The sequence below is a fragment of the Artemia sp. Qi Xiang Cuo genome, chromosome 1 (assembly GCF_049724085.1).
Source record: "Artemia sp. Qi Xiang Cuo chromosome 1, ASM4972408v1, whole genome shotgun sequence".
NCBI lineage: Eukaryota > Metazoa > Arthropoda > Branchiopoda > Anostraca > Artemiidae > Artemia > Artemia sp. Qi Xiang Cuo.
Window position 1 is genome coordinate 12,567,859 of NC_142794.1, and position 11,187 is coordinate 12,579,045.

Consider the following 11,187-nt stretch of genomic DNA (forward strand, 5'->3'; position numbering starts at 1 on the left):
CTAAACTAAACTAAAATACTTAAGCTAAGTCTCTAAGGTAAAACTCCAAACTCTTAACTATAACTAAACTAAACTAGAACTCTAACAAAAACTATAAGCTAAGACTCTAAGCTAAAACTCTAAACTCTTAACTAAAAATAAACCAAACCAGTACTCTAACAAAAACTCTAAGCTAAAACTCTAAGCTAAAAATCTAAACTCTTAACTAAAACTAAACTAAACTAGAAATCTAATTAAAAAATAAATTCTAAGCTAAAAATATCAACAGAACTATAAATTCTACAAAAAACTCTAAACTAAGACACTAACCTAAAAACTCTAAACTCTTAACTAAAACTAAACTAAACTAGAACTCTAATAAAAACACTAATATATAAAACTATAAACTCTTAACTATAAGTAAACTAAACTAGAACTCTAACACAAACTATAATATAAGACTAAGTTACAAACTCTAAACTCTTAACTATAACTAAACTAAACTAGAACTCTAACACAAACTATAAGCTAAGACTCTAAGGTAAAACTCTAAACTCTTAACTAAAACTAAACTTAGCTAGAACTCTAACTAAAACTCTAAGCTAAGACTCTAAGCTAAAAACACTAAACTCTTAACTATAACTTTGCTAAACTATAACTTTAACTAAGACTCTAAAATATGATTCTAAGATAAAACTCTAAAGTCCTAGCTAAAAGTAAACTAAACTAGAACTCTAACAAAAACTCTAAGGTAAGACTCTAAGCTAAAACTCGAAACTTAACTAAACTACAACTTTAAGTAAAACTCTAAGCTATGACTCTAAGCTAAAACTCTAAATTCTTAACTATAACTAAACTAAACTTCAACACTAACTAGAACTCTAAGCTATGACTCTATGGTAAAACTCTAAACTCTTAACTAAAACTAAACTAGACTAGAACTCTAACAAAAACTCTAAGCTAAGACTCTAAGCTAAGAAACTCGAAACTCTTAACTAAAACTAACCTAAACTAAAACTCTAAGCTAAGTCTCGAAGGTAAAACTCCAAACGCTTAACTATATCTAAACTAAACTAGAACTCTAACAAAAAACTCTAAGCTAAGACTCTAAGCTAAAACTCTAAACTCCTAACTATTACTAAACTAAACTTCAACTCTGACAAAAACTATAAGCTAAGACTCCAAGCTAAAACTCTAAACTATTTACTAAAACTAAACTAAACGAAAACTTCAACAAAAACTCTAAGCTAAGACTCTAAGCTAAAAAATCTTAACTCTAAACTAAAACTAAACTAAACTAGAACTCTAACAAAAACTCTAAGCTAAGACTAAGCTAAAACTCAAAACTCTTAACTAAAACTTAACCAAACTATAACTTTAAGTAAAACTCTAAGCTATGAATCTAAGCTAAAAATCTAAATTCTTAACTGTAACTAAACTAAAATTTAACTCTAACAAAAACTCTAAGCTAAGACTCTAAGCTAAAACTCTAAACTCTTAGCTAAAACTAAATTAAACTAGAACTCTAAATAAAACTAAGCAGACTCTAAGCTAAAAACTATAAACTCTGAAATCAAAATAAAATAAACTATATATATAATTGAAACTCTAATTATAAGATAAAGCTCTAAACTAAACTAAAACTTCAACAAAAAAACTCTAAACTAATACTCTAAGCTAATAACTCTAAGCTCTTAACTAAACCTAAACTAAACTAAACTAGAACTCTAAAAAAAACCCTAAGATAATACTCTATGGTAAAACTCTAAACTCTTAACTAAAACTAAACTAAACTAAAACTCTAAGCTATGTCTCTAAGGTAAAACACCAGACTCTTAACTATAACTAAACTAAACTAGAACTCTAACAAAAACTCTAAGCTGAGACTCTAAGCTAAAACTCTAAACTCTTAAGTAAAACTAAACTAAACTAAAACTCTAAGCTAAGTCTCTAAGGTAAAACTCCAAACTCTTAACTATAACTAAACTAAACTAGAGCTCTAGCAAAAACTCTAAGCTAAGACTCTTTTAGCTTAGAGTCTTAGCTTATAGTTTGTGTTAGAGTTCTAGTTTATTTTAGTTATAGTTAAGAGTCTCGAGTTTTTAGCTTAGAGTCTTAGCTTAGAGTTTCTGTTAGAGTTCTAGTTTAGTTTAATTCTAGTTAAGAGTTTAGAGTTTTAGCTTAGAGTCTTAGCTTATAGTTTTTGTTAGAGTTCTAGTTTAGTTTAGTTATAGTTCAGAGTTTAGAGTTTTAGCTTAGAGTCCTAGCTTAGAGTTTTTGTTAGAGTTTTAGTTTAGTTTAGTTATAGTTAAGAGTTTCGTGTTTTACCTTAGAGACTTAGCTTAGAGTTTTAGTTTAGTTTAGTTTCAGTTAAGAGTTTAGAGTTTTAGCTTAGAGTCTTATTTTAGAGTTTTTGTTAGAGTTCTAGTTTAGTTTAGTTTTAGTTAAGAGTTTAGAGTTTTTATCTTAGAGTCTTATCTTAGATTTTTTTGTTGAAGTTCTAGTTTAGTTTAGAGTTTTATCTTAGACTTGGAGTTTTAATTAGAGTTCTAGTTTAGTTTAGTTTTATTTAAGAGTTTAGAGTTATAGTTTAGAGTATTAGCTTAGTGTTTTTGTTATAGTCCTATTTTAGTTTAGTTTCAGTCAAGAGTTTATAATTTTAGCTTAGAGTCTTAGCTTAGAGTTTTTGCTAGAGCTCTAGTTTAGTTTAGTTATAGTTAAGAGTTTGGAGTTTTACCTTAGAGACTTAGCGTAGAGTTTTAGTTTAGTTTAGTTTTACTTAAGAGTTTAGAGTTTTAGCTTAGAGTCTCAGCTTAGAGTTTTTGTTAGAGTTCTAGTTAAGAGTCTGGTGTTTTACCTTAGAGACATAGCTTAGAGTTTTAGTTTAGTTTAGTTTTAGTTAAGAGTTTTAGCTTAGAGTCTGATCTTAGAGTTCTTATTAGATTTCTAGTTTAGTTTAGGTTTAGTTAAGAGTTTAGAGTTTTTAGCTTAGAGTCTTAGTTTAGAGTTTTTTGTTGAAGTTCTAGTTTAGTTTATAGTTTTAGCTTAGACTTATATTTTCAATCAGAGATATAGTTTCGTTTAGTTTTAGTTAAGAGTTTATAGTTTTTATCTTAGATTCTTTGCTTAGTTTTATTTAGATTTGTAGTTTAATTTAGTTTTAGCTAATAGTTTAGAGTTTTATCTTAGAGTCTTAGTTTAGAGCTTTTGCTTGAGTTAAGTTTTAGTTTAGTTACAGTTAAGAATTTAGATTTTTAGCTTAGATTCATAGCTTAGAGTTTTACTTAAAGTTATAGTTTGGTTAAGTTTTAGTTAAGAGTTTTGAGTTTTAGCTGAGTCTTAGCTTAGAGTTTTTGTTAGAGTTCTAGTTTATTTTAGTTTTAGTTAAGATTTTAGAGTTTTTAGCTTAGAGTCTTAGCTTAGAGTTTTTGTTGAAGTTCTAGTTTAGTTTAGTTTTAGTTAAGAGTTTAGAGTTTTAGCTTAGAGTCTTAGCTTAGAGTTTTTGTTAGAGTTGAATTTTAGTTTAGTAGTAGTTAAGAGTTTAGAGTTTTAGCTTAGAGTCTTAGCTTAGAGTTTTTGTTAGAGTTTTAGTTTAGTTTAGATATAGTTAAGCGTTTGTAGTTTTACCTTCGAGACTTAGATTAGAGTTTTAGTTTAGTTTAGTTTTAGCTAAGAGTTTAGAGTTTTTAACTTAGAGTCTTAGTATAGAGTTTTTGTTAGAGTTCTAGTCTAGTTTAGTTTTAGTTAAGTGTTTAGAGTTTTACCATATAGTCATAGCTTAGAGTTCTAGTTAGTGTTTAAGTTTAGTTTAGTTATAGTTAAGAATTTAGAGTTTTATCTTAGAGTCATAGCTTAGAGTTTTACTTAAAGTTGTAGTTTAGTTAAGTTTTAGTTAAGTTTCGAGTTTTAGCTTAGAGTCTTACCTTAGAGTTTTTGTTAGAGTTCTAGTTTAGTTTAGTTTTAGTTAAGAGTTTAGAGTTTTAGCTTAGAGTCATAGCTTATAGTCTTAGTTAAAGTTATAGTTTATCAAAGTTATAGTTAAGAGTTTAGTGTTTTTAGCTTAGAGTCTTAGCTTAGAGTTTTAGTTATAGTTCTAGCTAAGCTTTGTTTTACTTAAGAGTCTAGAGTTTTAGCTTAGAGTTTTAGCTTATAGTTTGTGTTAGAGTTCTAGTTTAGTTTAGTTATAGGTAAGAGTCTTGAGTTTTTAACTCGGAGTCTTAGCTTAGAGTTTCTGTTAGAGTTCTAGTTTAGTTTACTTATAGTTAAGAGTTTAGAGTTTTATATCTTAATGTTTTTATTAGAGTTCTAGTTTAGTATAGTTTTAGTTAAGAGTTTAGATTTTTTAGCTTAGTGTCTTAGTTTAGAGTTCTTTCTTTAAGTTCTAGTTTATTTTAGAGTTTTAGCTTAGACTTAGAGTTTTAACTAGAGTTCTAGTTTAGTTTAGTTTTAGTTAAGAGTTTAGAGTTTTAGCTTAGAGTCTTAGCTTAGAGTATTTGTTAGAGTTCTAGTTTAGTTTATTTTTAATTAAGAGTTTAGAGTTTTATCTTTGAGTCTTAGTTTATAGTTTTTCTTAGAGTTCTAGTTTAGTTTAGCTATATTTAGGAGTTTGGAGTTTTACCTTAGAGACTTAGCTTAAGTATTTTAGTCTTGTTTAGTTTTACTTAAGATTTTAGAGTTTTAGCTTGGAGTATCAACTTACAGTTTTTGTTAGATTTCTAGTTTAGTTTAGTTTTATTTAAAAGTTTAGTGTTTTTAGCTTAGTCTTAGTTTAGAGTTTATGTTGAAGTTCTAGTTTAGTTTAGTTTTAGTTTAGAGTTTTAGATTAGAGATATAGTTTGAATTAGAGTTCTAGTTTACTTTAGTTTTAGTTCAGAGTTTAGAGTTTTTAGCTTAGAGTATTTGATTATTTTTAATTGTAGTTCTACTTTAATTTAGCTTTAGCTAAGAGTTTATAGTTCTACCATAGAGTCTTAGCTTAGAGTTTTAGTTAGAGTTAAAGTTTAGTTTAGTTACAGTTAAGAATTTAGATCATTAGCTTAGTCGTAGCTTAGACTTTTACTTAAAGTTATAGTTTGGTTAAGTTTTAGTTAAGAGTTTCGATTTTTAGCTAAGTCTTAGCTTAGGGTTTATGTTAAAGTTTTAGTTTAGTTTAGTTTTAGTTAAGAGTTTAGAGTTTTACCTCAGAGTCTTAGCTTAGAGTTTTTGTTAGAGTTCTAGTTTAGTTTAATTTTAGGTGCGAACTTGATTTTTTACAATTAAGTTTCAGCTATAGTTCTAGTTTATTTTACTTTTAGTTAAGAGTTTAGTGTTTTACCGTAGAATTTTATCTTATTGTTTTATTTAGAGTTATAGTTTAGTTTAGTTTTAGTTATGAGTTTAGAATTTTAGCTTGGAGTTTTAACTTAGAGTTTTTGTTAGATTTCTACTTTATTTTAGTTTTAGTTAAGAGTTTAGAGTTCTTAGCTAAGAGTATTAGCTTAGAGTTTTGTTGAAGTTCTAGTTTATTTTAGTTTTAGTTAAGAGTTTAGAGTTTTAGCTTAGAGTCTTAGCTTAGAGTTTTTGTTAAAGTTGAAGTTTAGTTTAGTAATAGTTAAGAGTTTAGAGTTTTAGCTTAGAGTCTTAGCTTAGAGTGTTTGTTAGAGTTCTAGTTTAGTTTAGATAAGGTTAAGCGTTTAGAGTTTTACCTTCGAGACTTAGCTTAGAGTTTAAGTCTAGTTTAGTTTTAGCTTAGAGTTTAGAGTTTTTTTAGCCTAGAGTATTAGCTTAGAGTTTTTGTCAGAGTTCTAGTTTAGTTTTAGTTAAGAGTTTGGTGTTTTACCTTAGAGTCATTGCTTAAAGTCTTAGCTTATTTTATTTTTATTTAATAGTTTAGATTTTTTTATATATTAGTCTTAGATTAGAGTTTTTGTTAGAATTCTTTTTTATTTTTTTTTTAGTTGAGAGTTTGGTGTTTTAACTTAGAGTCAAAGCTTAGAGTTTTAGTTAGAGTTCTAGTTTAGTTTCGTTCTAGTTAAGAGTTTAGAGTTTTTGCTTAGTGTCAAATCTTGTTGTTTTAGTTAGTGTTATATTTTAGTTTAGCCATTTTTAATTGTTTAGATTTTTTAGCTTAGAGTCTTTGCTTTGAGTCTTTGTTGAAGCTATAGTTAATTTATGCTTGAACGTAGTTTACATAGTTCTAGACTAGAGTACTAGATAAGAGTTTTTGTTAGAGTTTTAGTCAAGTTTTATTTTAGTTTAGAGTTTAGAGTTTTAACTTAGAGTCTTAGCTTAGAGTTATAGTTAGAGATGAATTTCATTTTAGTTACAGTTAAGAATTTAGATTTTTTAGCTTAGAGTCATAGTTTAGAGTTTATGTTAGAGTCCTAATTTAGCTTAGTTAAGAGTTTAGAGTCTTATCATAGAATCATAGCTTAGAGTTTTTGTTGAAGTTGAAGTTTAGTTTACTCATAGTTAAGAATTTAGAGTTTTTAGCTTAGAGTCTTAGCTTAGAGTTTTACTTAGAGTTCTAGTTTAGTTTAGTTTTAGTCCAGAGTTTAGAGTTTTATCTTAGAGTCTTAGCTTAGAGTTTTTGTTCAAGCTCTAGTTTAGTTTAGTTAAGAGTTTAGAGTTCTACCTTATAGTCATAGCTTAGAGTTTTACGTAGAGTTGAAGTTTAGTTTAGTTATAGTTAAGGGTTTAGAGTTTTAGCTTGGAGTCTTAGCTTAGAGTTTTAGTTAGAGTTCTAGATTAGTTTAGTTTTAGTTAAGTGTTTAGTGTTTTATCTTAAAGTCTTAGCTTATAGTTTTACTTAGAGTTCTAGTTTAGTTTAGTTTTAGTTATGAGTTTTGAGTTTTACCTTAATGTTTTTGATTAGAGTTTTAGTTAGGGTTGTAGTTTCGTTTACTTTAGTTATAGTTAAAAGTTTATAGTTTTAGCTTAGAGTCCTAGCTTAGAGTCTTAGCTTAGTGTTTTAGTTAGAGTTATTGTTTAGTTTAGTTATAGTTAATAGTTATAGCTTAGAGGTTTAGCCTAGAATCTTAGATTAGAGATTTAGTTAGAGTTGAAGTTTAGTCTAAACTAGCATAACCACAAAATTACACAATATTGCATAGAAATACCAAAACTATAGGTTAGATTAGCTTAGGTTAGGTTAGAGATTAGTTTTCTCCACTTTTAAGTTAGGTTTGATCAGGTTAGCTTATCATGTGCGCTCATGATAAGCTAAACTAATCTAACTGGTACAAAGTTGACATGGGGGGATTTTCCGGCGAGTATGGTTAGGTTAGGTTAGATCAAGTTAGGTTAGGTTAAGTTAGATTAGGTTAGGTTAGCCTACATATGCGCGCGTATGTAGGCTAACCTAACCTAACCTAACTTAACCTAACCAACTTGATCTAACCTAACCTAACCATACTCGCCGGAAAATCCCCCATGTCAACTTTGTACCAGTTAGATTAGGTTAGCTTATCATGAGCGCACATGATAAGCAAACCTAATCTAACCTAACTTAAACGTGGAGAAACCTAAGCTCTAACCTAACCTAAGCTAATCTAACCTATGGTTTTGGTATTTCTATTGTGTAATTTTGTGGTTATGCTAGTTTAGACTAAACTTAAACTCTAACTAAATCTCTAATCTAAGATTCTAGGCTAAACCTCTAAGCTATAACTATTAACTATAACTAAACTAAACAATAACTCTAACTAAAACACTAAGCTAAGACACTAAGCTAGGACTCTAAGCTAAAACTATAAACTTTTAACTATAACTAAAGTAAACGAAACTACAACCCTAACTAAAACTCTAATCAAAAACATTAAGGTAAAACTCAAAACTCATAACTAAACTAGAACTCTAAGTAAAACTATAAGCTAAGACTTTAAGGTAAAACTCAAAACTCTTAACTAAAACTAAACTAAGCTAGAACTCTAACTAAAACTCTAAGCTAAGACTCCAAGCTAAAACTCTAAACCCTTAACTATAACTAAACTAAACTTCAACTCTACGTAAAACTCTAAGCTAAGACTCTAAGGTAGAACTCTAAACTCTTAACTAAACTAATCTAGAACTTCAACAAAAACTCTAAGCTAAGACTCTAAGATAAAACTCTAAACTATTAACTAAAACTAAACTAAACTAGAACTCTAACAAAAAGTCTAAGCTAAGACTCTAAGCTAAAAACTCTAAGCTCTTAACTAAAACCAAACTAAACTAGAACTTCAACAAAAACTCTGAGCTAAGACTCTAAGATAAAACACCTAGTTCTTAAATAAAACTAAACTAAACTAGAACTCTAACTAAAACTCTAAGCTATGACTCTAAGCTAAAAAACTAAACTCTTAACTAAAAGTAAACTAAACTAGAACTCTAACAAAGACTCTAAGCTCGGGCTCTAGGCTAAAAACTCTAAACTCTTAACTAAAACTAAACTAAACTAGAACTCTAAGCTAAGACTCTAAGCTATGACTCTAAGGTAAAACACCAAACTCTTAACTAAAACTAAACTAAACTAGAACTCTAACAAAAACTCTAAGCTAAGACTCTAGGCAAAAAACTCTAAACTCTTAGCTAAAACTAAACTAAACTAAAACTCTAAGCTAAGTCTCGAATGTAAAACTCCAAACGCTTAACCTTATCTAAACTAAACTAGAACTCTAACAAACACTCTAAGCTAAGACTCTAAGATAAAACTCCAAACTCTTAACTATTAATAAATTAAAATTCAACTGTAACAAAAACTCTAAGCTAAGACTCTAAGCTAAAACTCTAAACTATTAACTAAAACTAAACTAAACTAGAACTTCAAGAAAACCTCTAAGCTATGACTCTCAGCTAAAAACTCTAAGCTCTTAACTAAAACTAAAATAAACTAGAACTCTAGCAAAAACTCTAAGCTAAGACTCTAAGCTAAAATTCTAAACTCTTAACTAAAACTAAACTAAACTAGAACTCTAACTAAAACTATAAGCTAAGACTCTACGGTAAAACACTAAACTTTTAACTAAAATTAAAATAAACTATAACTCTAGCTTAAACTTAATGATAAAAAATCAAGTTCTCTACTAAAATTAAACTAAACTAGAACTCTAACAAAAACTCTAAGCTAAGACTCTGAGTTAAAACTCTAAACTCTTAACTAAAACTAAACTAAACTAGAACTCTAACAAAAACCCTAAGCTAAGACTTAGCTAAAACTCGAAACTCTTAACTAAAACTTAACCAAACTACAACTTTAATTAAAACTCTAAGAATAGTCTCTAAGCTAAATTTCTAAATTCTTAACTATAACTAAACTAAACTTAAACAATAACTAGAACTCTAAGCTATGACTCTATGGTAAAACTCTAAACTCTTAACTAAAACTAAACTAGACTAGAACTCTAACAAAAACTCTATGCTAAGACTCTAAGCTAAACACTCTAAACTCTTAACTAAAACTAAACTAAACTAAAACTCTAAGCTAAGTCTCGAAGGTAAAACTACAAACGCTTAACTATATCTAAACTAAACTAGAACTCTAACAAAAACTCTAAGATAAGACTCTAAGCTAAAACTATAAGCTATTAACTATTGATAAACCAAATTTCATGTCTAGCAAAACTATAGGCTAAGACTATGTAGATAGATTTTAAACCAAATACTAAAAGTAAACTAAGCAAAAGATTCGGCAAAACCTCAGAGCTAAGACTCAGCTAAATCTCTCAGTACGTAACTATTTATAAACTAAACTAGAAACCTAGAAAAAAATTAAAGCTACGAATAAGCTAAGACTCAAAACTCTTAACTAAAACTAAACCAAACTATAACTTTAAGTAAAAGTCTAAGCTAAGACTCTAAGCTAAAACTATAAATTCTTAACTGTAACTAAACTAAAATTTAACTCAAACAAAAACTCTAAACTAAGACTCTAAGCTAAAACTCTAAACTCTTAGCTAAAACTAAATTAAACTAGAACTCTAAATAAAACTAAGCAAAGACTCTAAGCTAAAAACTCTAAACTCTTTACTAAAACTAAACGAAACTATAGATCTAATTGAAACTCTAAGTCTAAGATAAAACTCTAAACTAAACTAGAACTTCAACAAAAAACTCTAAGCTAAGAATCTAAGATAAAACTCTAAGATCTTAACTAAAACTAAACTAAACTAGAACACTAACAAAAACTCTAAGCTAAGAGTCTAAGCTAAAACTCTAAACTCTTAACTAAAACTAAACTAAACTAAAACTCTAAGCTATGTCTCTAAGGTAAAACACCAGACTCTTAACTATAACTAAACTAAACTAGAACTCTAACAAAAACTTTAAGCTGAGACTCTAAGCTAAAACTCTAAACTCTTAAGTAAAACTAAACTAAACTAAAACTCTACGCTAAGTCTCTAAGGTAAAACTCAGAACTAATAACTATAACTAAACTAAAATAGAGATCTAGCAAAAACTCTAAGATAGAACTCTAAGCTAAAACTATAAACTCTTGACTAAAACTAAACAAAACTAGAACTCTAACAAAAACTCTTAGCTAAGACTATAAGCTAAAACTCTAAACTCTTAACTAAAACTAAACTAAACTAGAACTCTAATTAAAACTCTAAATCTAAAACTCTAAACTAAACTAGAACTTCAAGAAAAAACTCTAAACTAAGACTCTAAGCTAAAAATTCTAAACTCTTAACTAAAACTAAACTAAACTAGAACTCTAATAAAAACTCTAAGATAAGACTCTAAGCTAAAACTCTAAACTCTTAACTAAAACAAAACTAAACTAAAACTCTAAGCTAAGTCTCTAAGCTAAAACACCAAACTCTTAACTATAACTAAACTAAACTAGAACTCTAACAAAAACTCTAAGCTAGGACTCTAAGCTAAAACTCTAAACTCTGAACTATTGCTAAACTAAACTATAACTCTAACAAAAACTATAAACTAATACTCTAAGCTAAAACTCTAAACTCTTAACTAGAAGTAAACTAAACTATAACTCTAACAGAAACTCTAAGCTAAGACTCTAAGCTAAAAACTCGAGACTCTTAACTAAAACTAAAATAAACTAGAACTCTAACACAAACTATAAGCTAAGACTCTAAGCTAAAATTCTAAACTCTTATAAACTATAACTTTAACTAAAACTCTAAGCTATGACTATAATCTAAAACTCTAAATTCTTAGATAAAACTAAAATAAACTACAACTCTAACAAATAATCTAAGAAAAAACTTTAATCTAAAACTCTAA